At 44.3% G+C, this 27,716-nt stretch overlaps 2 protein-coding genes across 3 annotated transcripts in view; both read right to left on the bottom strand.

Annotated features, from left to right (window-relative positions):
- Nucleotides 1-27,716, bottom strand: part of Oct-tyrr (Octopamine-Tyramine receptor) — a 47,949-nt gene that overhangs the window by 4,811 nt on the left and 15,422 nt on the right. For both annotated transcript variants that reach the window (XM_076321382.1, XM_076321380.1), the window contains one exon: nucleotides 14,839-15,031. The gene's annotated coding sequence lies outside the window, so the exon portion shown is untranslated. The remainder of the gene's footprint in view (nucleotides 1-14,838; nucleotides 15,032-27,716) is intronic.
- Nucleotides 1-27,716, bottom strand: part of Ir25a (ionotropic receptor 25a) — a 69,427-nt gene that overhangs the window by 35,819 nt on the left and 5,892 nt on the right. The gene's annotated exons all lie outside the window — the stretch shown is intronic.

The following is a 27,716-nucleotide window of genomic DNA, read 5'->3' as shown; positions in this document are numbered from 1 at the left end:
CGAGAAAGCGTCCCCGTCACGGACAGAACGTACATGACTTTCGAATTCAACGAGCCCGGTTTATTCAAAACCGTTTGCTTCCCGAACCAACGCTGGAGGAGCGAACGATACCATTATTGAGACGAAGTCACGCTCGAGCACCATGGCTCAAGTTCGCGTTCGAGGATCTTCGAGCCGTGGCACACCATTAGCAACCTCCTTTCCCGCATCGTGCGGAAATGTCAATCGATTCGAACGCTCGATTGACCCTTTTTACTTTTACCGAGCAGAATACCGACGGGAGAAATATTCAACCGTGGAATCAGCACCGCGGCACCGTCACACTGTTTTCCGTTGTTTGTGCTTTCAGCGGTCCATACACAGTCGAGGTTTACAAGAAGGAGGCTACTTATGAAAAAAAAAGAAGAAAAAAATTCGCGAGAAAGATAGTCGACGACCAAACCATTCGGGCAACTCGCAACGACTGGTAAGTCTCTGCGCGTACGAACAATTTTTTTATCGTCATGGTTTTCTGCTCCGCGGTGACCCATACGATAGCTCGTAAAGATTGTTTTTTAAATTGCTCCGTTCGGTGCACGCCCGAACCTCGGAAATGTTTTCTCTCTCGGTTTACGCGACACCTTTAAAAGTTTTTGGTTACGGAAAGTGGCACGCAAAACCATTTGCGCTGGACAGGCCTGCTTCGGAGTAACCCTGTCTCCAGCGCTCTGGTGAATCTTCTGACTTCCACGTCCCGTCTCTTCTCCGCTGAGAAATGAACTCCGTGGAAGTCTGAGTGCCATGCAAACGGGAGGGCACGTTCGTTCCGTCTGCGTTTTCTCCGCAATTTTTAATACCTACTACCGCCTCCTTCCATCGTCCTCTCGTTTTTCGACCGTAAAGTCAATCTCTAGTCTAGACAGGGAAGATGACCGTCTTCGATAGGCTCGATCTGAACAATGTAGGCGAAACCTCGGTGACGAGTCCAACCGATAAAACGAGAATGAAATGCCAAAGGGTGCGAAATAGGAACGAGACGAAGTACGCCGCGCAAGAAGGCTCGAATTCTTTCACGTCGCGAGCAAGCGTCTAATTTCTTGTCATTTCTTGTCAAAATCATTCTTTTGTTGGAAAGTTACTAAGCTATTTCAGTTCAACGGGCTTAAGATAAGCCCGAACGTGTAAACGCGTATTCGTTTAAGGAGGAGTTGCAACATCGGTGTTGTTAAGTCGAAGTTGGAAGCCGTGTAAACGTACTTTACATTTACCGAGGTTTTTTGTTTCCATTGTAGGATTTCAGAGAAATCGCGGTGCCTTTCCAACTCTCGGCGAAACGAAATTGGGTGTTGGAATTGATTCGAATTCACGAGCATACGTTTAACAATGAACGTCCGATAGATTAAGAATTTATCTAGGTTCGTCGTACAATATTTACAACGAACGTCGAACCGAATAATTCGTGTATCTTAATTTCGAAAAGTTACTTTCCAATCGCTTCGAATTACCGTTTCGTTTAACGAACAGGAATGGTCTTTGGCTTCCACCTAATGGAAATCCATGAAATTAAATAGAGCTAGAAGTAATTCACTTAGGTTGTATTTTGAGATTTTTTAAATAATTTAATCAAGTACGTCGAGGGAATCCTGAATGTCGATGTTGGATAGGATGCCGGCGATTCGGTGTAATCATCGTAAAAGGAAGTTCCCGAAATGATCGATGTAGAAAGGAAGCAAGGAGCAATGGAAGCGCGAGATGTATCAAGAATTGGGCGGAATCGGCGTTTCGTGAGATCGAATACCCGAATTTCCTACGATTCTCCGTGCGCGTGTTGCGCCTTCAACAATGTCGGGCATATTACCGGATGTTCGAGGAAGCACTTAAAATTAGAACGAACCGAAGAGCGGTCGCGCGATATCGACCGTACGGGAAGGGTATATTAGAGGGTTTATACACGACAAGTGGAGTGACTGACAGGCTGATTGGAGTTCGAAGAACGAGTAGACGATTGTTTGGAGTTCGAGTGGTGGTTAATTGAAAGAAAACGGTGTCTCGAAAGTCGAATATCTAGGAAACGATGCACCTTACCGGTAGGATCGTACCTCGTACCGCGAGGTTACCATTGCCGACAAACTGGGGGCAAATTTGTAGATTTCGAACGAGGTAACGACGGATACGTCGACGATGCATCTGTTATCGCGAAGCCTCGCACGATTTCAACCACGCGAACACTCCAACGAATCAGCTCTGTGGACTAATCGTAAATTCACCATGGCGGACGCCAACAAAGTTTCGGCAGACGGATCCATTAACAGTGCGCTCACGTTTGCCGTGTAATCCGACCGTGTCAGCCAATGCCGCGATTTCAGATCTGCCGTTAATTTACTACCGTTTCGGTATACTTCCGGGGTAAATAGTTCCTGTGTAACGTTACCGGATAGAACCCCGTAGCCGCGGAGAAACATCGATTTGACGATGCATCGACAATTTGGATCGCGGAGCACCGACGATGACGACAACGACGACGACGATGACGATGACGCGATCGACGGTCCAAAGCTAACTCATTACCGCTGCTGGAAGCTGTTTCTACCTGCGAAAGCGGTCTTGTAAACCGGCTTCGAAGCGAGAAAATTAGATTTCACCCCTCGTAAGGAGCTGCAAGCGCGTAGAAATTTTGGCACGAGGGAAATTAATTTCGAAGGTTTACCGCGCGCAATTTCGTGTTTCCGATTATTAAGACGAGGAATTTCTACGTTTGCAACGAGACCGGTGAAAGAGAAGGAGAATAACGCTCGCGGTCGATTTTGCGGTCAGTGATCGTTCGGTGCAGGATACACTCGCGAATAAATCAAATTAATATCCAAAGTTCGTTTCAACGGAATCGAGTAGTACCGGTATTCGTGCTGGTTTCGGGACGCACAATGGGTACGTACTAGGCTGGAAAATATATCGTCGAAAATATAAACCGATTTCGTATACGCTCGAATCCATTGAAAAATAATGTAGTCCGTACGATTGCCGGTGCATCAACAAAATTGTTTACATCGATAAATTACAAATTGAATCTCTCGAATAAAAATTTCACTCGTGCTCCGAGAAATTCGTATCCCGTTGTTTGTTCTAATTATTGTATTATCGTAAAACAATCGGAGCGCACGCGTATTGAGCGGATGTATTTCGTTGAGCATCGGTTGCGTTCAGAGGTGACGCCCGCTGTTTTCCACTGTTCGCAATATTCTTGATCGTGATCTCTGCCCGTCGTGAATCACAAAACCGGGTATTTACTCACCGGGACAAATTTGCTTCGTTGCTTTCCCTAGTGCCCGTTTTCCATTATTTATGCGTTTCGCTCCCTGCAATTTAACCCGAGCCTGCTAAAAGTCCTGGACAAATTGTCCCGAATTTTTGCGTCCGGCGTGCAGCATGCATTGCCGCGATTGTCGACGAAAATAAAAGGAGACCACCGTTTCTCGCGTCGCGAATTTGCGAGCGAAGCGAAGCTCGATGGAATTGGCCTCAACCGGATTTCGTTCGTATCTTCGTTGATCCTCCGGGAATCGTTGCCGAAGAAGCAGGATCTTCCGGCAAGTTTCGTCGTCCTTTTGAACGGAATAGATGGAAATGAAACGGAATCTCGCCGATGAACGCAACGAGAGAGAATCGTCCTGTAGAAGTTTCAGTCATCAAAGCTCTCCTTTAATATCGAAATAATTGCACTTTTCGGTACACATTTCGTCGCAGTATCGTTGACAAAGGATGCGTAGCAGTTCCCAGTTCTTAGCGCGATGATCCACGAATTTGTATTGAAATTGCATTGTCCCGAAGACCTCGTTATTAATCCTTTGGAATTCGGGCGAGTGGAACAGCGAGAAGCAATTATCTCTGCATAGCAGTTAACGCGAGTGCGAACAGTGGAGGAGGTCGTAAAGCTAGGAAGTCGCTAGGGAGCTTTTCCTCGACACCTTGTATTTTCCTCGAAAAATTTGTCTCGAGTCCGAATCTTTCGGCGCGCACGCCCGATAAAAGTGGCTCGAGATCGCTCCGCGAGAAACGATCGCTCGCAGCGACGTTCTTTTTAATGGAGGGAATCTTTTCGGGAAAAACAAAGAGTAGCGTAATTGGTCGGAAGCTTGACGTGCATCTGACGTTTCCGCGCAGACGGTTTCGCCGCGTGCGCTTCGCAATCCATTTCGCCCATTTATTCTCACGGATTGTCCGATTCGCAAATCGAACCGCGTTCGCGTTGAACATTTCGGACGTCGATGCTCCTTTCACTGTTCGCGCAATTAATAGTCCACGAGAGGTGAACATGAATCGAAGGGCTGCTGCTTCTGTCCGTGGTCTCGTCGGAATTCCAGAAACACAACCACGTTTCGTCGTCGATGTATATTTTATTTGTCCGATCGCAATTAGAGGGCAGTGTTTTTAAGCTCCTTTATGGTTGGAATCTCGTTTTAATGCTGTGTTCGTTTTTCGCGAAGTTTCGCTCCGAGAACGTCTTGAAAGCGCTTAAGAACCATTCACGCGTTTGTATTCCAACGATCTCTTGTGGACGAAGAAAACATATCCCCAATTAAATTCGTTCTAAATTGTTCGGTGAAAAAGATGTAGAAATGCGCAATCAAATATCAAGATAATATAAATTTTCCAATAACCAAAGGACTTGTCGTCCGATAGAAATGACCTGGAAAATTCTGGGAAATTTCTATTATAATTTGTCGCTTCGATTACGTTTGTAACCAGTTCTCTTTCGAAACAAACCTTAAACGCTAATCGACTCTTTGGATTCTCGTACGCTTCGCGAGTAACGAACAGGCACGATGCAGACCGGATTGGACGTTTTTCCATCGGACAACTTCGGATGACTATCGATACGGCTCAATTAACCGTACGGAATCACGAGTTAAACGCAATCACATGCGTGGAAAGTTTCCACTGATTCGTGCTCGATAATCCGATATCTATTAACGCCTCGATTATCATATTCGGTATCCCGTTTAGCCAATTGGTAAACTACGTTACTTCGTAACGCGCGGCAAGCACGCGAGCGTCCTTTAATCGAGACTGCACGCGCGACGCGTTCCTCGCCGATCGACTTGACGCTCGACGATCGAGGACGTTTCGAACGATTCGATTATCAGGAACTTTCTTCGGAAGCGTTTTAATTCCGCGGAAATTTTGTTCTCGATATCGACGGCGAAGCAATATCGGAAGTGGAACGAGAGAGCATCGCGGGGCCGAGGCTTCGAGGGGCCATTTTCACCTACTTTCAAAGCGCGCCACAGTGGCATCTTTTACCGTGGCAACGAAGAAATTATTAAAGGCTACGATGCTTGTTCCTTTTCTACACCTCTTCCGTGCAAACTTAAACTATTCCACGTAATGGCTGAAAAACCCCGAGAGCGTCATACAAAAATGCGCGCGCGAATTATTCCCTGTTAAAGAGAGTCGACGGTTAGACAATGTTTCTGCGCTTTTAAATAATTTAGCGTTACCACCGTCGTAAAGGGCAATGATTTCGTAATTAATATTGACTTGGGCCGGTGGCCGGATCTTGCTAACCCACGAATGGTGGAGAAATTAGAATTTCTCTAATAATTCAGAGGTAAGTCAGAGCATTGACTGGGACGGACTTCGATAATGTAATATATAAGAAATACGTGTAACATGTATAACAATATGTTCGAAGCTTTTACGAGTATTTAAAAAATATCCATATAATCGAATCGTGAATGCACGGAACACAATATCGCGAACAGAATCGTGTATTATCTTTGCACAAACGATAATTATGTCCGAACGTTGTTTTCAACAGATTTGGTGACCATTAAACTCGAAATATTCGAATTTTTAAGCACGTTATTAATACTGCCCGAATACATCGAGCGAAATATTGCTTTGAATAACCACCGACGCGATTCGAATTTATAAACGTGTATTAAACTTCGTTCCCCCCACCCCTAGTGACAATAGAGTTCGACAATGGCTATGAAAATGAAATATTTACAACCGGAAGAACTGAAAGATAATACTGAATACAACCGAAATGATATACGTAATTGATACAACTAACAGACAACGGTAAATTACCTCCTAAAATGTACACCAGTATCCTTTATAGAAATGTAACGACGTTCGAGCGTCGCTACCAAACTGGATGTCTACAAAACTTGAAGAGTCTAACTTTCGAAGTACTTTACGAACTATTACACAGGTATGTCGACCTTTCGATCAATTCAGATTTATGGGTGTACAAGATGGAGTCACGCGACCGAGACGAATCGTACCATTTTCTTTGGTCGTAAGCGAAAAGAGGTAACGGAAAATATTTAACGCTTTACGAGTCAACGTTGTCGTTGCTGATCTTACAGCAACGATGGATTCGAATCGTTTAGTTTCGAAGACACACCCTGTGCATCAAATGTAAGCCTATCCTTGATGAAAACGGTTTTCGATTACGGTTATTCGAAACATCCAGCAGCGCAAGGAAAAAGCCACCGGTCGAAATGACTCCATCGAAAGTTTACAGATTTTATACAGGCTTTTAGGGGCGCGTCCACTTGTACGTATCAATTTACTATATCGTTGAAAACATTGTTTCCGGTCGCCGTGCAGCAGCCTCTCTCTCTATATATATATATATATATATATATACATATGCGTAATAATTGTGGACACAAACGAAACGTTACAAGAGGGCTGCAATCACTTTGTCGGTTTCGGGTTTTTCAACAAATACGCACGGCACTCTGACTGCCGTGGAAACGGGACTCGCCGAGTTGCGATTATGTTTTCGAGAGCCCTTTGCGTCCACCGAACCGCAGCTACATATTTACGCAACGTGCGAAACATCGTCAATTAAACATTGCAGCGAACACTGGGTTTGTTTGCGTTGATTTATCGTCTCAGGACATGTTGCGAATCAATCAGAGCGTACACCGAAGTGAATCTCCCATTCGAGACGTACAACCTAGAGAAGAGAAGGACTTGCGCGAGGGCCGGCCGCGCCGGTTCACGTTGTTCCTAACAAGTTACTTCGCCGTAACGCGTTCGGATCACGAACTCGGCTACCTCGCGAGGGCTTTACGCGCGTATATACCAACAATTGATTCGATAATAAGTGTCCCGGGTAACGAAAAAAAAAACTACGAAGATATAGAGATCGAATTTTAAATACAGATACCGAGGTGCGCTTATCCGCGCACGGTGAAATATTACCACGATACGCATGAACTGTAATTTTATTTTCAACGGAGCTCCGGAAGCACGTAACTTTCATAAAGTATCCTGAATTCGATCGAAACCGTTCGAATGCGATTTTTCCATTCCTTTACCTGCTCAATCCTCGATTTCTTAATGCTTCTTACGTCTTTCGAGGAACCGTTTTTTTTTTTGTTGCGTTTCTGTAAGTGAAATGGTCGAAGCGAGCGAATCACTAGTTTACGAATATTCGTACTTACGGTCCCGAGAATACTTCCCTTCCGTGAAAAGAACGCGCCTGCCGCGAGAGTGTAGCACACTGAGCAAATATTTTCGATATTCGTGCGTTGAAATCGTAGAATAAAATCAGCTGGTACCGCTCGGAGATGCAAGCGCAACGTTTTCGCAAATCCTGTCTCCACGATACAGAAACTTCGCCGAAGGCTGACACGTGGAATATGTTAAAAGTACGATAAATCACGTCCCTAGCAGCTGCGAGAACTTTCAAACTTTATGCGGACATTATAAACTGTACAAGACAGCCGCAATTCCCCGCGCAGCACCGCGAGGCGCAGATGTTCTAACGTCCAGAGGAACCGGCGCTTTAGTGGAAAAATGTGTTTCTCTGTGCGTGTCTCCGTTACCGAAACTTATTTCCATCCGGACGATCCGACGACCAATGCCCGGTGAAACGTGAAACGTTGACGAATGGAGCATTTCTCTAGCAAGAGAAAGGAATTGGAAAAATAAACGAAGCGACCGAACCAAGGATTCTTGTATACATCGAATGTAAACGAAATCCTTCGAGTACTTCCGGGAACCTCTCGTACTCCGTTCGAATTTTTCTCCATCTCCTTAAAATAGAATCCTTTCGACTTGGTTCCTAGTTCGACCGTGTCCAGTTCGAATATTGTTGCCGGGAAGTTGACGATTTAACACTCGTGCCAACGTTCTAGCGTTCTTCCTGGCAGTTGGTCTTTGGCCAGTGTTCCAACGTAATTTTTCCGTTCTCCGTGGCACCGTGCCACTTCTATGCATCGTACGACGTTCGAAAAATGACGCGCGACTCTTTTGTTTGTTCGATTCGGGCGTGAAAGCCAATATTAATGTCTCGTCAGATATTATTCGTCTTGGAACTTACAACAGCCCGAATTTGTCTCAATTACACGGTAATTCGTTCAAAGTTGCAGAGCGCAGAGGCTTGGCTGGTAAGCTTCGCGAAGCGTGAGATAAGTTTGCATAATCGATGCATTTCATTTCACGTGGCCTGGCGTGATATGGCATAGCATAGCGTGACGCGGGCAAGTATGTTTCTGCATTCATGCACTTTTGAACGTGATTCCCGGCCCGAGGGTCACACAAAACTTCCACCTCCGCCCCGAGGAGGAGAAAATTTTCAAGGACTACTTCAAACTTTTCGAATCCCGGTCGCTTGTTCGCGCTCGCGCGATGAAAGTCGTATTAAGAACTAATTACGTCTCGTCGGACCTCTTAATGAATCGTAACATTGCCTACGGGATATGAAGCGAACGCTTTCCGATGGAGAAATTCGTTTGCCCATAGATTTCGTTTAATTAAACTATCGAGCTTTTCTTATCTTCGACCTCGTTCGATCGCTAGTCCGTTTCGTGAGGATACTATTAATTTGAATATTTGCAAGTAGAGGCAAAACGCGCCGAGAGATCCTTGAAATAAATACCTAGCGAAGCCACTCTTCTTTCATTAATAACTAGATTGCACTTCATTCCGGTTTGACGAAGGTCTGCTTCGATTAAAAAGTAACACAATCCGAATGGATCGAGACGTCCACGAGAGCTGTCTAGGAACATTTGCAATCGAACGAGAATTACTCGAGGAAATTAATCGATCTCTGTAACGAGCTCGATACTATCGATCGCTCGCCCGTGTTAAAATATTCTTCTTCGCTATCTTTTCGATTTTCCTCGTTGCGATAGAGATCTTGTCGATACTCGACACGGAGGAAAGCGTTCGCTCGTAAAAATTTGCTCTCAATGGATAGGATTGTTTAGCGTAATTTCAGGTAATAGGTACACGACGTATCGTAGTTGTTGGCGCGCTCGTGTAAAAAAAGTTTGCTCGACTCGCGCAGTTCGCTAATTATCGTATAATCTCATCCGGAGGACTCGCGTGCAGAGTAGAAGCGGTTTAATGAGTCTCCTAGGAAGGCAGAAAAGAAGCAAGGACGATTGCTTCGATCGCACTGACAAACACACCGGTGAGGTTTTCGTCGTTTCGAAACGGGGGAACTTTTTAACCGACTGCTTCTCGATTTTTCAGTCGTTTCGGATTCGGTCTTCCTTTGTTCTCGAATTACTGGATGGTCTTATCAGGATTCGATGACTCGAAAAAAATGTTTGCCAAGGAAGGAAGCTCGAAGCTGGAAAATATCGCCGAGAAGGACAATTTCACGTTATTGCGATTTGATTCCCTGCAGGAAGTTTCAGATTCCACGAGATACTGACTCGGAGTTCCAGCGGTCCATTCGTTCCGTTTATTTGGAAAAGTTTTCGCAAATCTTCGAAGGAATCGCAGCCAGAGTTGGTCTTGTTGGGTCTCTGGCTCAACTCGACCGCCATAAATTTTGTTATCGGAAACGCGCAGCTAGTCGAACTTACAAATTACCCTTTCCTTCGATGATTAACAATCAGATTGTAAGGATGCTTTACCGTTGTTCGAAAAATAAATTCGACAATTCGAATCTTTAGTTAACCGCAATTTAGTTCAAGGATTTGCGATCCAAAACGTCGATCGAAACTTCGTCCTGCTTTTAAGAATAAACGAACAAAGAATCCCTCCACGAATTTAGACTTTAAAATAACTGGCGAGCAATGAAGAATAATACTTTACAAAAAATAGCTGCAACAGCAAATTAATTAATCCAGAAAACTTCTAGTAATTCGTAACGAAGAGAAGACTGGTCATTCGACGCAAACATTGACCGTCGAAACAATTGGAAAGAAGGAACCGTATAAACTTGTCGTAGATAAGCGTTCCACATTGATGCAAAGTACCCTCAGTGTTCCTTCCATTCTCCTTGAAACAACGGCAACGAAGCAACCGAATAATACCTACGGGTCGCGAGTCCTCTTGCCTGTAAGAAGCATGCTTTATGAATTTCTCTGCGAAGCGACTTTCGTAAAACATTCACGTCCGACGGATGCGCGGCGAGTATCACCGCGACACGGACCATAATCTTTTCTTTTCTTATTCTTAACTAGTCCGGCTTCTCCCCTTTTGAAATTACGCGAGGGTGGAAAAGCCGGGGCCTCGTATTCCTCGTGCTCCCTCGACCGTAAAAACATTCAGCGACGGTGCACGCGAATTGTGCCTCCCGCGACAAGGGAAGAGTTGCGAGCGCAGCAGCCCAGGTAAACACGCGGAAGTAACAATTTTTTACGAGACGCCCCGTGGAAAGTGGGCACGAGGCGTGCGTATACCGAGAAAAACGATGCCACTCGCCTCGTCGAGGAACGGGGTGATCCGCCGGAAACGATCGTTCGTGAGTCGGCAGTTGCATTCCACGCTCGAGGTAAATGCTGTTGGTTGCCCAATCTTTTCCAAAGTGTCGAACAAAAGTATCCGGTCTCCGTCTCGGGAAATTCTATATCGTCTGAATTGTATTTGCGGAATCTAAGAAGCGTAAAGGAACAGTAAAAACTAGTGGTGAATATTTCAATGTATCGAAAAATGTACAGTTATTTAAGAGAATATATACCTTTGAGAGTCTTTCTGTCTGCTTATTTAATTTTCTGTAACAAAGATCCTCTCCTACGAGGTAAATTTTGCGAAGCAATATGTCTCATTCGCAGACACGCAACCGTTTGAGATACGATCGGCTGTTAAAGACGGTGAACGAAATTCTTACCAAGAAGTTTGGTTAAAGGTAAAATCCCGTGGGTCGATACTATGTATTATACGTATCGATTTTATTGAAAAATAATACTCATCGAAGAAGTCCACTGTAAAGAAATCTCAGCGGCGGAGACTCGTGGTCGCTTCCTTCGGTCGAGTGACTCGATCCTAAATAAATATTCTCTTCAAAAAAATCCAATTTACCTTTTCCTCCATATCGGTCTCCCGGTTCCATTTCCAAGCTTAATCTCGGCGATAAGCAACGTTCATGGGAAGATGAAAAGTCGACGAATCAAAAATGAAAGTACGTATCCCGAGAATTAGAAAGCGTCCGGGACAAAAATGGGGACAAGGTTTTAGGGTGCGCGTGCACTCCTGTGTAGGGGTGTATAATACCACCGTGAGGTCTCTTTCCTCCGTCAAACGGACAGAGACGCAAAGAAGATAGACAAAAGGAAAGAGAAGAAAAGATAAATGCGTTGACCTGCTCGAGGGTTTTTTTATTGCTTTTAGCGGTGAAGCTCGCGTTGAACACCGATATTTTCTTAAAACGGCTCTTCCGTCGAAAAAGATTACGAACGATTGCGGCGACGTTTGCCAACCTGTGCACGTTTGTTGGTACAGTCACGTCGAATCGTGATAGTTCGTAGTCTCTCTGTATTCTGTGCGCGACGTAAACATTGCGTTGCATCTGTCAGTGTCGGCAGTCGGATTTGGAGATTAGGATATGATCTTTGAAGCGGTCCAACACTTGGAAGAATCCGCCCGATGATTCCAGTTTAAAGAAAAATGTATCTCGGAATAGCTCATGGCTGAAAAAAGCTCACGTTGAAACGAATCAAATGGTATAATATTTAGTCGAACCGACCAAACAGGACGATCGAAGCTCATAATTTTATTGTTCCTCGTAAACCCATTTCTCTAGGCGGTACTTTCACCACTTTCCCCATTCAGTGAGGAAGCCTGACAAGGACAACGTTTCTATTTTCGAAGACGGTGCAACATCGAAGTGCTCGCTATGTTCTCGTAACTCTGTGACTTCTCCGGAACAATTAGTCTTCCGACATTAGAAAACTACGTGACTTGGAAACACTGATTAGCCAGTGCCTGACGCCTGCATCTATCAGCTGTGCACTCTGTCTCGAGGCACCTATTTAAACTTTGGAGTTTATATATCATCGTGTCAAAAAAAAAAATAAGAAAAAGAAAAGAAAAATTCTTCCACGACGAAGAAACCAATTCGCTGACAAAATTTTTTTGTTCGACGTTACTCCAGAAAATTGCAATGGTGACTCGAGACCTCCGTATTCGCTCTCTGACCCGAATTCGCACTTTCCTGAGACTAATTAATCCGTTTTCCATTTGTCGAGCTCGCGATAAACCATTTCGCGAATCGCTATTGTTTCGTCTGTCACGATATTAATACCGCCGCGTCTCGAACGATAAGCTGGACGTCCGTTGTTCGGGACCCAATTGGCGTTCGTTGTTTCCCTGGAACCCGCATTAGGTATCCAAAAGGTATTTTATAACGGGAGGAGAAACTATTTTCGCGAACGGATACCTTAATTCGACGATCGACCAGTTAATAAAGCAGCAATGAGCGCCGCTTCTCGACCACGGAACGGTATACCGTACGAGCAGTCCGGGTTTGTCTTTGTCGCCGAGGCAATCGATAGAGCTTAATTGACTCGAACACGAGAGGAACATTCGTACATTCGCCGTTACATCGACTTCGACTATGAACCGGGTCATGGTTTCGGCAGTTCCAAAGTTTTCGAGGACCGCTCGGGAAACGTTTCGGAAAAACTCGATCGCGCGGTTTCAACTTCGCTTCGAGTCTTTTCGCGATTGAAAAAATTTCACGAGGAAGGAGAGAGGGTGGCGGGGACTAGGGTGGGGGCGAACAGGAGGACCAGATCGTTAATTAAACGAAAGCTACCGCGCACTTGCACCTTTCCGATCCCAATATTATTTGCAATCGGAGAGGAACATCTGAATATTGAATTTGTAACTTTATACGCAACAGAACACGTATCGTCGTTGAATTACAGATACGGTTATTCTTCTGAGACGAAACGGTAATTATTGATGGATATTTAAGAAGACCGATTAGTATAAATTTTTATCATTATTTTATTTTGCGATTTTACACTCGTAGCGTATAAACGGGCGAAAAACAACGCCAGAAAAATTTCGTCTCGAACCGTGTGTAATCGAAGGAAAGAAAACGCTAGAATGAATTAGCGCAATAAACAGACTTGATTTTATTTGCATCGGTACCGTTAAGCACTTTTAAACGTATGGTAATCGCTGCATTCGATTGCAAACGGAAAAACGCGCAAAGTTTATCGAGCCACGTAATGATCGAAAAGTCGGAAAAACTCGCACAAGCAAATTCAACGGTCGCTAAACGAAGAAGTCTTTCGAAATTCTTTCACCAATTCCTTGGAAAACATTCAACTTCTCTGAAGTAATGCAAGAAGGAAAATGTTACGTAAAGCACGAATAGACGGACTCGCTGCACAATGGACCGGATAAACGGGTTAGCTTGACGAGCGTTCCACGATTTAAATCATCGAATATGCAGCACTCCATTATCCACGCTCAAACTGACGAATTAAACCTCCAATTATGGTTTCGATTAATGACCGTCCCTGCGGTCAGACATCGGGGAAATTTTTCAACCGTACACCACGCGACAAAACCATTTTTCTTTTTTCGTTCGTAACGTTAACCCGCCGCATACGAAATTAAGCCGAAATTATTCGAGACGATTAATCATTCGGTTAAAAAGCCTTGTGCTGGGGGATTAAAGGGGCATTCTGTTTTGAATTTCTTTTTTTTTTTTAAATTTTCGTAAAATCGATAGGAATGTGGGAAAATAACGAAGATCGTTGATTTCCTCTGAAAAATTCCATAATTTTTGGCACTCCGGATCAAAATGCTCCCCTAAACTCGACCGATCGACGAACGAAACGGCATCCTTCGTACTTGCTGGACTCGAAAATGTTCCTAAGCAATTGTCTCGTGACGCGAGTCCGGGTCGAACACCCTGAATATTTTAACCGTATCAGGCGCATCCATGGAATAATTTATGAGCAATCGGTGGACGACGTTTCGCGAAACTGCGGTCTGAAATCGTTTGCACCGGCATTGTAACAGTTGCTCACGGTGGGTTTGTCTAGGTTCTTTTCTTTTCGGCGAGGAAACAAAATGAACAGAAAAATAAAATTTTCGCTGCAACACGGTCACACGATTTCTGACACCTCCTGTCGACTCGATAGAGAGTTACGGAGACGTTCATAATGTTTTATGGTCTCGAGATGCGAACTGGTAATAAATTATGCAATCTTTCGCCCCATTGTTTGAAGTCAAAGAGAGAGAGAGGGAGAGAGAGAAACTGAAAGCGAGATATCGTCGGATCGTATTTCCTGCCTCGGGAACTGTTTTAAAGACCACGAGTGTATCGAGATATCGCGAAACTGTCCTTACGTCGCGGAACTTGAAATCGAACCGGGCGTTCGACCGCCATATTTTGCTGTACGCTACGATCTTGAACGTCAATATATTACAATAGCCGTTGGGGAAATCGCTACGCGGAATATTACATTAAAATTTTATATTCACACGCCACGTAAATATAATTCGCCTCCGACCTTTTGCAAGAAGAGGATTGGAAAATTCGGACGGAGGTTCGACGACGAGTCCTAAAGTAGATTCCTGAAGTACACGTGTAGTTTTAGACGCGAACGCTCGTATGAAAATCATTTTGTCGCCAATACTCACGGTAAATCCAACGTCAGGCTCCCGATAGTCGTCTCCCAGTCTTCTCTGTTCGAACCCTCGCGTGTCCGTCGCGTGTCCGCCGCGCGTCACATTTTTGGTCGTCTGGCTTCCGGTAATCAGGCCTTCGATCGGTCAATTTCGACGACTGATCGAGCCAGAGTGGATCATCAATTCCTCTCCGAGATTATATTGCCTGCGTGGATGAAAATAGACGATCACATTCGAACACTTTTCCCTCGAAAGACATAGCGGCACAGTTTCGTCGCGGCAATCTTCGACGATCGCGGAGTCGTATCTCTCCGAGCAAGTAATGCATATTCTTGGAGAGTGCACTGGAAATTTATACGATCCGTCCAAGCAGGGAAACATCGGAGAAACGAGAAACAACCGGGGTAAAAGCATAAATGTCAGGAAAGGTGACGATTCGAAACTCGTCCCAATAAATGTCGGAACAGGTATTTGCGTTCGATAGGATCACGTTAAGCGTCCCTGTCTGATTAGCAATAGTAGTTTCTACTTGACAATCGGAATACAGCGAACGGAAAACCGTTTCTACGCCAGCGACTCGGAAATTTCGTTTCACCTTCGACCACCGCGATGCAAACGAATAGGATTTCACAGCGGCTTAGACGAGAGAAAATTTAATTCGGATCTTAACCCAGTTCCGGAAGAATGTGCATCGGAAAGTAACCGAAACGACCGTCGGTACAATTTCCGATCCGAGAACTCATCGAAGCAGCTTGCATCAACAAACTAAACGTATGGGGAACTCGAATCTAACCGTTCCGATGCCACGAAGACGAAGTACTTGCGCCAGAGATCGAGGATTTCTTTCGAAGCATGTTGCGTAATATTGTTGTAACAAGTCGAGAACTTGAGTCGTTCGTTTGCAACTTTAATCTAGCGAAGAAGTATAGGCGCGCAATTAAGATAAATTAAAAACAGATTTTATACGCTACACCTTAAAGTTTTTAACCATCTACCTACTGTCCGTAAGCTAATGGATTACGAAGACAGCAACATAAATCTTTATACTCTGTACTCTGCTTCCCCGTAAAAAGTGCAGATCGATCTTCTTTTACGACCAGTCATACGTCAATGGAACTTTTCGAAGGGTTGATTGAATCCTCGTAGAACAGTAGACACCGAAGCGCTCGACAATGGTCCATGTGTAAAATCTACTACGAAGTCGTCGTCGCGTGTCCCCCTTACCGATCAAACTTATTCGAAAGACGCATTGTAAATCAAAGAAACGCACACGTTGAATGAGTAATCATCAACCAGCTGTACACGTTTAATAGTATAACTCGAAACAAGGTTAACATATTCGATACGAACATGTTTCCAATTATTGATGCACGGATTTTGAACCGAACGTACATTATTTACAGCGTCGAAATTGATAGTGCAACGTATACATCGGATAAATTATCAAATATTAGCACGGTGGACACCCGTAATATTGTTTACTCGTTTTATATCGAATACGCGATCCATTTATGAACCGAATTTTCCATTACTTCCATCGGTTCGATTAATCGCAACGAGGGTACGGAATATACGTAAAACGAAAGCGTAAATAGAATTTGTTTCGCGTATGGAACCATCGACCACGGGAATATCGACTCCGCCGGACGTGTCGCTGGCATTTTTCGGATAGCGCAAATACCGTTGTTGTTTCCAAATTCGTTGTGCGTGCAGAACGTCCGAAATCACTGCGCCCGGGAGATGCTCGCGTCGACAACTGCAGATCGAACGTCCTCCTGTAAATTTTGATCGCAACTTTCGTCGTTCAATTCGACCGATTCGGTCAATAATATTTTTTATAGCGACGTAGGAGCTATAAAACTACGAACTATCGTTACCATTATACGAGTAGAAAGCCTGTATTGATAATACACGAGACCGTAATAATGTACTCGTTGGAAACTGGCTACCTTAATAGCTTCGATATTTTCTATACTAAGTAAAAAAGTCTGAACGCCCGATTCTATTAACGAATCTAACGTCGAAATATTCCTCATAATTTTTGTAGAGCAAAGAAGAAACCGCTCGATGTTTTCTGGACGCAACGGATCAAAAAGTCCCACGAGAACCGCGAATCCTCTTTGGGAGTCACCGCTGTGCATCACTCTGCCAGGAAATGCGTTTCAGCTCCAAGAGCAAGACGTTCCTCTTATGTTGAAATTCCCTTTGATATCTCGAACCGTCGACGCTCGAACAACGCGCGGCTTACGGATAACGTGCCCCGACGTCTGATACGGATAGCCTCGGTCTCGTCAAAGCTGATGATTTTTCCCGCGTCACGGGTGCAATTGGAATTACCGATCGCTCCTCTTCCAAAAGGCAACGGCGCGTTCGAATCGACCACGAAATAAAAACGACGGAAAAACTTCAAATTAAATTAACCTGCTGGTAGCTAGGGACCACTGGAACGTTCCTCCGTCTCTCGGGCTAACATTTACGTGTAAATGTGACGCTTTCATTGGCGCCAGAAAGCCAGACTGCAGAGAAGCGCAGGGAACGACACGATAAAGCTATTACGCGAAACGATGTCAACCTTACAAACCTTCCACGATACATTTAAACACGGTCATATTCGTCGCTAGGTCTCGTCGCAAAATGCTAACCATTTTCTCTGTGTATTTAACGTTGCTTGCGAGACACGTTTCGCGACAAACTTCTCGATTGCATGGATTAGAGCATCGCCGGCCCGGTCCAACCCCCGAGAAGACGTCGCGAGCTGAATTTCGAACCGAACCCGATTGTAATTGCGCTTATCCTTTCCGTACCTAATATGCCGATATTGAATTCGATCCGAGTCACCGACGAGTGGAATGCGTTTGACAATTTTGAAGCCGCTGGTTTCATGTATGATTGAACCGCGAACACCTAGGTACTGTCAATACGCGTCTAATTCAACGTGAAGAGAAACAATAACGTCGACGCGGTGAAACGACCGCAAAATATTTCTTTGCTTGTTGCACGGTGACTGGAAATCCGTCATTTCGACACTCTTTATTTCAGAACTACCTTCCGTCGACGAAACGAGAGAAATACCATCGTGGAATTCGAATACGATCAATCGTGTTCTCACTTTTTTTTCATTTAATTCGTCTTAAGAAGAATATTCTAATGCATACCCACAGAGGTTGCGTCCAGCAATTGGGACAGGTCGTGTCTTCCGCTTTTTTCGATAACGGGACAAGATAGTAGAAAAGAAGGAAAAATACTCTATCGCGATATCACTTTTTTTCACAAATGCGACAATGCAACTGCACGGTACAATGGCTCGCCTTTTTATTGCGTGGAACTGTACGTAGGTGTGTGTATTTTTTAGATAGATCTTTTCATTTTCCGGGTAACGGTAGGCATTTCCATTTATATTATTTAAATCATTCTTTTACGTCTAATTTGCTTTTCCTTTAACTCCGTAATTTTATTGTAACTCACTTTTATTCTATCTCGTCCCTCCACTATCTTATACAAAATCCTTACATCTTACAAGATGCTCATCCCACTCCTATTTTTTTAGTTCCTCCTCGTTTCGTTCTGCCCTTCCTCCTGCCTATAGTTTCGCTATCTCTTCTCGTTGATTCTTCGAAAGACTATCATTAGTGTTAACCGTCGTCAATTACATTCACAGTATACTATTTACCGCTTCACCGAAATGCTGTTATAGAAGTATCGATCGTTTTCTAACCCATTTCACGGACGATGCTCGCAATCGTGTCTCAGCATCGCTCACGGACACGCCGCGAAGCTAGTAGGTGTACCGTGTTTTTCGGACAATTAGTGTCGCCATCCTTGTAGCATTATCTGCGCGTAATAACGTAAACGTCCCCCTTTTGTCCCTATTGGGCCGAAACTGGCAACTCCTGAGTTCCCGACAACGGCGCCGCGACGCTCAAACTTTACCAAGGGAAATTACAAACAACAGCAACGATAAATCCCACCCTCGCCCGTCTATACCCCATCCCTTCGGGAAACCTGGTCCCAGACTATATTTACCGTCATACGAATCGAGATCACGATCGTACGACTGTAACGGACAAACGAGAGCGATGTACAAGTACCGATTCGAGGGACTCGCGGCGCTACACTCGCGGACGTACGCTTTGATTCTTTCCGAATCTTATTACGAGACAGAGATTCGAGGAGACATCCATCGGTAGCAATGGACCAAAAAGACGATAAGGTTGGAGAGCATTTAAGCTCCACGACATTGGCGAGCGCTGTCTCTGGCAAGCTTCCTCCGTAAAATGAAACTCTCGGCTCGATGTTCGGCGATATCGAACGAACCGTCCCTGGCGGAAATCGGTGACTCCGGAAAATGAATCGCGACCCTCGTTTGGTATCTGCAGCCGTTATTTGTCATCTTTCCGGGAGAGTGTCGATCAAGAACGCTCGCCCCCTTGAGCATGTCGCGAGACGCGCATCGATATCGACCTCGCGTACACTTTCGGAGCAGCTGCACGAACTTTGCATACATCGTTCCGATACGTACGATTATTTACGGCTGCACGCGTTACGGATGGTTGCGATTTGCCGAGGGTAGGAACGCTGGGGATAAACAGGTGGTCTGTAACGCGAGAAACTGTGTACCGGGCGACTGATTCTCGAGAGTTTCGAAAACGAAGTAGCGATCAAGGTTATCGAGGTTGCCCGTATCGATAAATCTTAATAAGAACGAAATACTTCGATTATCATTTTTAATTCGTTGCAAGCATATCGTCGCTCGAAATAAAAGCAAAAGTTCAATCTCGGAAACCCGCGTTACGGTTTTTTCCCCTTCGAAAAATCACCCCCTTTCCATCGATTGTGTCGCCAATAACGGTCCACCCCGTATCGCTGGAACGTATCCGGTTACTTATGGCTCCGTATCTTACGGACAGCTCGCTATTCGATAAGGAAACATTTCCAGGTCAACGGAGGATTAAAACTGTCACGTATCGTACGTAATTTATTACGTTCGTTCGTACCAAACTCGCAGAACGTTCCGATGTGGAGCAAGGGATCGGACGTACCAAGGACATCCCGAGAATCTCTAATTCTATAACCCGTCGAGGAGAGACACCGAGAAAGAAGAAACGTCCCGGCGCAAATGAAAACACGGCAAAACGCGGAAGAAAGGAGCCGGAGAGACGGAGCAGTCTTGGAAAATAAGAGTGGCGTAACGGCCCAAGACGAACATCGCATTTATTATTTACAACCGTAAAGCGAGACGACGTAGAAAACGGTGGACGTAAGACGTTCATTTACGATTCCCCGCGATACGAGCTCCTTTTTTCCACTCGGTTCCCACCTACGGTAGCAAGAGCCACCGGGAACCCTCTCTTCTCGAGGACAGAGGGCACGGGAAAAGAAACGCGTCGAGGGACCGTGACACGAAACTTCGAACCACAGAGTTTGGTAGCGAGATTTCGTTAAAGGAGTTTGCGCCGTGGAAACCGGGAAACGTCGCCGAGCATCGAAAGGTCTGTAAACAAAGAAAGCTCCATCGACGCATGATTTTACGCGGTAAACAGCAACTCAGTTTCCTCCGATAAGGGCGCCGACCGTATCGGTCGAGGATATCTCGCAAGTCGATGCCTGCTACGTTGTTTCGGAGAGATTTCCGATATCGATTTTTCCGACACAAAGCCCAGGACATAATGTAAATGATAACCCTGCTACGTGTAATGAGGAAACTCGGGGAGAACGCGGCGAAATTTATGTCAAAACTAACGTATCCTGAGCGACAAAGATACCGTTGTACGTAGAAGAACGTTCGGTACAAGTTTCGTTTAATAAAATCAAAATCTTCGACAACGATACTTGGTAACCGAGCTTAAAATTGTATCGCCAATTATTTTCACGGTATTTCAAAGGAATTTACAGAACCGGAGAAAACATTTGGAGACATATTGGAAAATATGATTAAAATCATCGATGCCAGATTTAAGTGCTCTGTAATTGTTGCAGGGATCGAATTTAGATCCTTTTAAACGACAACAAGATGGAATAACGACTACGTACAAGAGACTACTTACAGTCGATCAGACAAAGTTCTTGGGCGTTAATTTAACGATGTTCTTAGTGATCAAGAACGTCTCGATTTGCTACTCAAGGAGCAATTACCAAACACGCGTATGTAGTTCGAGAACAAGGCTTTGAGGAACGTACAAGTGTGTCGGAGTAGCTGAGTGGCGGCTGCAAGTATGCGCGTACGTGTATATGCGTGGGATGAGAGTCTTTCAGGGCGACCCAGTGCGTGTCGAAAGCAGTGCAAGACGGTGCAATTTTGTTGCAAAATATTTTCAAAGAATGCAACGAGCATTGCAAGGGGAATAGTATACCAGCAGAAAGCAGTACCATCGTTACTCGACATCAAAACCATCGAAAATGTACAACGCTCCGATCCAAGAACAACTCGCGCGAAGCTTACCAAAAATAATTATTCTCTCCGCGCTTTTAATAGATAACTCTTCGAATCTAACGGATGAAAAAAGGCCACGTCATCGTGCAAGATAGATATTTCCATTTGAAAATATTCGCGCCGTTCGTTTTGCTCCAAACTCAACCCCTGTTTGCCATTCAAGTAACATCCCTGAAGCGCGCAATCGCCTCCCGCGTGGCTCGGCTTGCAACTCTCTCGGGGCTCGTTTCTCAAGCATATTTACTCGTGAACGTACACACGCGTCAGATATCGAGGGATACCGATGCACTTTACCGAAATTCTTCAAGCAAAATCTAGAGACGCAAACGATGCCAACGACATCGCGTATCCTCAAATATTTTCACCCGAAAATACTGTAGAGAGCGTAGTTTGCTCGGCTTATCCATGAAACTCGAAACTCTCGTTATAACGACGTTCAACTTTGACTCGTATCTCGTTGTTTCCTATGGTTATATTCACAGAAATTCACAGCCACGATTAACCCAAGTTACGAGTACGCCGAGAACTTGCACACTTTTCGCTCACAAACTATACGTTTTTGTGCACTCTGTGTGGATAAAACGAAGCTAGTCTATTTTCATACAACCGGGTGACTCTTCTAGTGGATGTTGACCACTAGGCAAGGCAACAGGATGGCAATCTGCCAAAACCTGAGCCCTACGGGGATTGCTAGGTCCACGAACCTAGGCCAAATGTTTCGATGTACGGGCTATTGTCTACGAGAGAATGTAGCTGGAGTTTGGTAAACAGAAACCTCGAGGCGTGGCTTTTGCATTTGTTTTGCGTGCGTTTTGAAAATTATTTCCCGTAAAATCCATACCAGAGCAGAAAAAATCTTCAATAAAGAGATTTTCTAGTCGATTTTGAAACAAATAAAGAGAATCGTTTAACCATTCTGGGTGAAACTTGTCAAACATCGATGATCATCCGCAGAGTGTCTGACTGCAGATTTAAGGGCCGGTCGAATAATAGATTCTTTTATAACTGCGCTAATCCATATTTAAAAGGTGAAACTACCTTCCAAAGTTCCACACTTCCGATACTCTCTTAAAAATTAACGAAGAGACAAGGCAATTCCGACTTCTGTCCATTGAATTTTTACTATCGTTCAATCGTCGAAACACTATCGTTGCATTTCGCTACAATCTCCGTATCTCACGCTTTACAAAATAAAGTCCATCCTCTTGAAGTAACCACAGTGAGGTTACTCTCGTGGAACACCCATCCATTACACATTCGGCATATTGAAACACGCAGATTGCACTTTCTATTTCCTTCTATATCGACTGTACGAGATTCGATAGTATTCGCTCTCTTCTATTCATAGCCTGTCAGTCGAGTCTCGATCCAAGCACAGTGGACAAGGAATAGACGAACAAACATATTGACTCCTCGCCAAATCTTCTTCCATTTTGTTTCCCCTGTCGAATTTCACTGAAAGAACGCGTGGATATGCCTCCCGGCTGTCGATACAATTTTTCACCTTACCGGTGCACAATTTTTCAACCGATCGAGCGTATACCTAAATAAAACAGACGGTCACGGCCGGTCCCCGTATTTCTTCGAGCCACCCATAAAAGAGTCAGGCGAGCGTTTCGTGGTTGGATATTACGGGTTTATAGATTTTCAGCATCTTCCTAACGAAATTCCTGGCTGTGGTGCACGATAGCCTCTGGATGATCCAGCCTCCAGCTATTTCGCTATATAAATATATTTCTCGCATAGTTTGCATTCGTGAAATAAGACAGAGGAATACGTTTCGAGGTGATTCGCAAAAAAGTATCGTTATATCGTTGACTATACCGGAACAAACTTTACGAGATTTTCGAGAATATTAAAAATATTAGCGTTCAATCTGTGGAGAAGTATTGGAACTTGTAAACACGTTGTTCGGAAATAGTTCGAAATTTTAGCCCTCGTAAATTTAAAAAAGTGAACAATCGCAGGAATAAAAGCGTCGTTATCGGGAGACGTGATTCTGGTCCTAGCTGCCACTCGCCGCGAACTGTTGAAATCGGTATTCCATTTCGAAGGTAGAAAACATTAAAATCGAATTGATTCAAGCTCGCACGGCTCGTGCACGTATTCCCGTTGCGCCATTCTGAAATCAGCGCGCAACGAATGCGTTCAATTCGACGCAAGCGCGGCCAAACAACATTATTCTACACGTAGAAACGATTGTTTCTCGGTTTCTTGATAATTGAAACACAGGCGTCGGACGTGAGCAGCGTTGTTTAAAAATGCAATGACTCTGTTTCGTTTAAAATTCTTGACGAACCGAGACGGCAGAAAATTGGATTTTCAAAAATTGTTCTTTTTTTCATTTTCAGAGTTCGCCATTGCGTGGCATCGTGCATTTTCTATTGGTAGCCTTTGACGTAACCCGCAGAAAAACGGTAACTTTATTCCGGAATGAATTAACCTATAAAAAAACTCTGAGGGCACATTCACAGATCGCTGTAGATTATATTCTGGTTGAAAACTTAATTACCGAACGATACGTTTTACTCGACGTTCTACTCTTTTCGTGTTACCCTGCATCCCAACGAACCTTGGCTGCTCAAAGTTCCTGGCACGCAAAAGAAACAAAATTAAATAATTATTATTGTATTATACGAATTCCTTTCTCTAAGAATTAAATTACGGTTAAGTTCCGCAAGGAAATTACATTTCTGGTCACAACTTTGTAATTATACGTGTACCACCATAACGGTACCTACGTCATCTTTCTGTTAAAATCGCTCCACCCGACAATGGTAAATTCACCATTTACATTCAACACAGTTGGCGAATAAAAATTTTCAACATGACCGTAAAGGTAGCGTTTTATGGTAACCAGGCGCTAACTGGAAACGACAGCACGCGATACGTTCCTCGTTACCGTTTGCCATCTGACAAATCCCAGCGCTGTAACCTCTGACGGCCGACATTGACGATCCATTACTACTTGTGCCTGACAAATCCCCACGCTATACCATGACTACTTAATGTCCGCTACATGCCTTGTTAACCAATAATTACTCAATTTAACCGCCAACATCCAAACGCGGAATGTACAGTGTCACCACCGTCAATAGAATATTGCAACAAAAAAAAATCGGCACGAGTGGTGAAAATCGAAAACGATAATTTCATCTCGAAGCACCGTGAACCATTTGATAACTACACATATGTACCTCGCGTAAATAAAAACGATCGTGAGTATATTTTTAATGCGTAACGAAGATGCTTATCGGTCGCAAATAATAATCTAAAAACTGCAGAAAATATTTACGACTTACTGACCGCGTTTGCACTGGAACGTAGTGCACGCGTTATCGGTTGACTCTTATCGAACGAATATACGCCGCGCCGTAACATTGCCATTGATACGCGACAACCGTAGATCTTATAACGAATCTTAATACAATCAACGCGCATCTCGAACATTTGTCCGCTTTTTTTACACCCGAGTAGCTTCGAAAAAAGTTGATTTACGACTCCCGGAGCATTTTCACGCGTTTCTTCTTCGAAAAACCGAGTCACGATCGTGAAATGAGAAGAACTGACAAATGTCATGGACGATCAATCTCTTCCATAGAAAAAAAATGATCAGATTTATAATCGCGCGTAGTCGATCGATTTGTCTTCGCGCGACAGAAGGAGAAACGCGTTACAGGGTCGTATTGTGAATAATGAATCAATCGGACAACTGCTTCGTTGGAATACCTTTTCCCAAATGACGAAAGATATAATGATTTACTTTATCTATAATTTACAGTATCGCTTTCAATCGGATTCAAATCGTATTCATGTTCTCGAAAATATATTCGAGCGTAACCGTTGCTATCTAATATTAGAAATTTCTAATTCGCAAATGAAGCATTCACAAATCTATCTAATACGTACACGGTATTTGCATACCGCTGCTGTGCATAACATACACTCCAGGACTTTGATCCTTTAGTTCGGAAATACCCCGTATTGTTAATCTGCTCAAATACATTTGTTCGTAGTGCCGCTATTTAACATACGCTTTCGTGCAGAATTCGCCGTATCGTAAACCAAACAACCGATGGATCGAAAAATCCAATTGCCCTCGTAAAAAGGAGGCGAATTTAAAGTAAATCCAGTCTATGTTTTTTCGTCCAGCAAGAGACAGTTGACGAAGAAATATTCGATCTCACCGTTTGTCAAGTTGACGTATGCTTTCCATTATAAAGTTTCGAGACGGCTTGATCCTCTCAGCCATCGGTACCTCCTTGACTAGAAACTTACTCACCGTAACTCAAACGATAACGTTGTTAAGGGACTTTTTCGGAACGGCAGAGGAAGGAAAACCGCGTATCGATTACGTGAAACGCGAGCACGAACCGAAAGGAGAAAATAAAAACTGAACGCAGTGTAAGAAAAAAGGAAAAAAAAAAGAAACGAGAGAAACGGGGAGAGAAGAACGCAATCGTGCGCACTCAAAGGTGCCCGTGTGAAAGCGATGCACTCCGGTAATTAAAGTCATAATTTCAGTAATGACTCGACCCTGTTAACGCGTCTCATCGGTTACGCCATCGTTATCCACGAACTATCGCAATCCCTTCGTACAAACGTCCCTCTCACGAATAACAGTTTATATTTTCGTCGTGCAGATATTCTCGAGCTTATCCCGAACGAAATCTGGCGACTCGACGAAGATGCTATTCTTGATTCGGAGAAGTCGGGAACGTTCAATGGTTACTAATTCAACGGAGAGGAACTTAAGCAAATGACGCTAAAACGACCGAGCGGACTGTAAAGGTGGCCCATTTCGAAAAACGGGAACAATCGGTACGGAATGGTAGGTGATTCTCGTTTCGATGCAATCCATGTAGTTACACGGCGTTTCAACTTCACCGCTTTTACGAGGAGTGCGGAACTGGCCAGATCCCTGAGCGCTTGCCGAAGCTCTTCCCTCGGCATTTTTACAGCAACATTCTCTCCCTTATGCACACCGGGTAATGCGCCTATAAAGCAATAAGTACTTCGAACAATGACCGAGAAACCTTAGCAAAGTTAAAAGTTCGCTGTCTTTGGGACGAGAAAAATGAGAGTATCGCATCGAAAAATATTCGTACGGTGACGATTCGTTAACGTTTGCGATCCGATTGGTTAGGTAAACTCGCGATTTAAAGCTGTATTCGTGTAATATTATTTCACTCGTCGTGGAATCCCGGGAATGAGAGCAGCATCGCGCATCGTCAGGGCGAAACGAGCTTCGCGCCATTGTGTTTTCAAGAAAGAGTAACTCCCGTCGCTTCGAAGGGCAAACAAAATTACACGAAGACAATTTAATCCGACGGAAGGGCTGCAGCAGCTGCGCCTGGCCTTCTTCGCTTTGATGATGAAAATTCGACGTTGCAATCGCCGTCAAACGCGCCGCTTCGAAGGGAGGAAAAAAGATAGAAAGCTCGGTGGGCGCGCGCGTTTGGAAATTCGCGTTTGCACGGTATACTCGACGAAACTCGACGTTTATCACCGTTTCACCGTGACGAGCGAAATAATTAATTTCCGTGCCATTAATTTTACAAAGTATCCTCGTAATCTCACGCGCACGCGAGCTATTTCGTATTCCATAATTCTCCGCGGAAAGTATTTCATAATAGAGCGAACACCTCGCGTGGGAATCAGCTTTTGCACCGTCGCGCGTCTACGCAAAAATTGCAACAACGAACATCGAAATCCACCGCGTTGATTGAACCTAATCCAGACCTATCGGTCGCAAATAAAGAGAGTCAAGAGGGAAAGGTAGACTCGCTTTTTTCCGCGTAGACGAGGGATAGTATCGAAGATTAGTCGTCAAGCTTGAATGACAGTGCCAACGAGGAGCAAACCTCAGAGTGAAAGCGTAACACCGATAGGTACCGGATAGCTGCGAGCCACAGCGCACCACACACCGCGCCACAGCGCACCACACACCGCACCACAGCGCGCCACAAGCTAGCGAAAGTATCTCGTGATCGTGCTCGAGCGACGAGCGTCGATCTGAAAAGGACGCGAGCGATGGATAATCCGGACCATTTCGTATCTCTCTAATTACATAAAGGCCTTTGGCTATCGTTGAGAAGAGATTGAGGAGCTGAGTACGAACATCTCGAGGCTCAAGTTCAAAGCGTCGATTTACAAACACCCGTTACTGAAAGGGTAGCCGTGATTTACCTTTGACCCGTCAGCTGTGAGAAAAAAGAGGAGACGCGAGTCGGGCACCCACCAATGAATATACAGTTCTGTGCAAAAATCTTACGGTAAACGGCAGCCTCGTAAGTATATACAAGTCAAATATTCCTCTTCGCACCGTTATCGTTACTTTTAGAACGAGTGTACCTTCTTATTATTTAAGATATTAAGATCACCCGTTTCTAAAAGTATCGCGGAGAAGGTTTAATAAATTCAACGACCTCAATTTTAAAGAAACATATTAAATAATACA

Source organism: Ptiloglossa arizonensis, chromosome 10, assembly GCF_051014685.1.
Source record: "Ptiloglossa arizonensis isolate GNS036 chromosome 10, iyPtiAriz1_principal, whole genome shotgun sequence".
Classification (NCBI taxonomy): Eukaryota; Metazoa; Arthropoda; class Insecta; order Hymenoptera; family Colletidae; genus Ptiloglossa; species Ptiloglossa arizonensis.
Note: the sequence above shows the minus strand (reverse complement) of the source record. Positions and strands in the feature narration are given on the sequence as shown.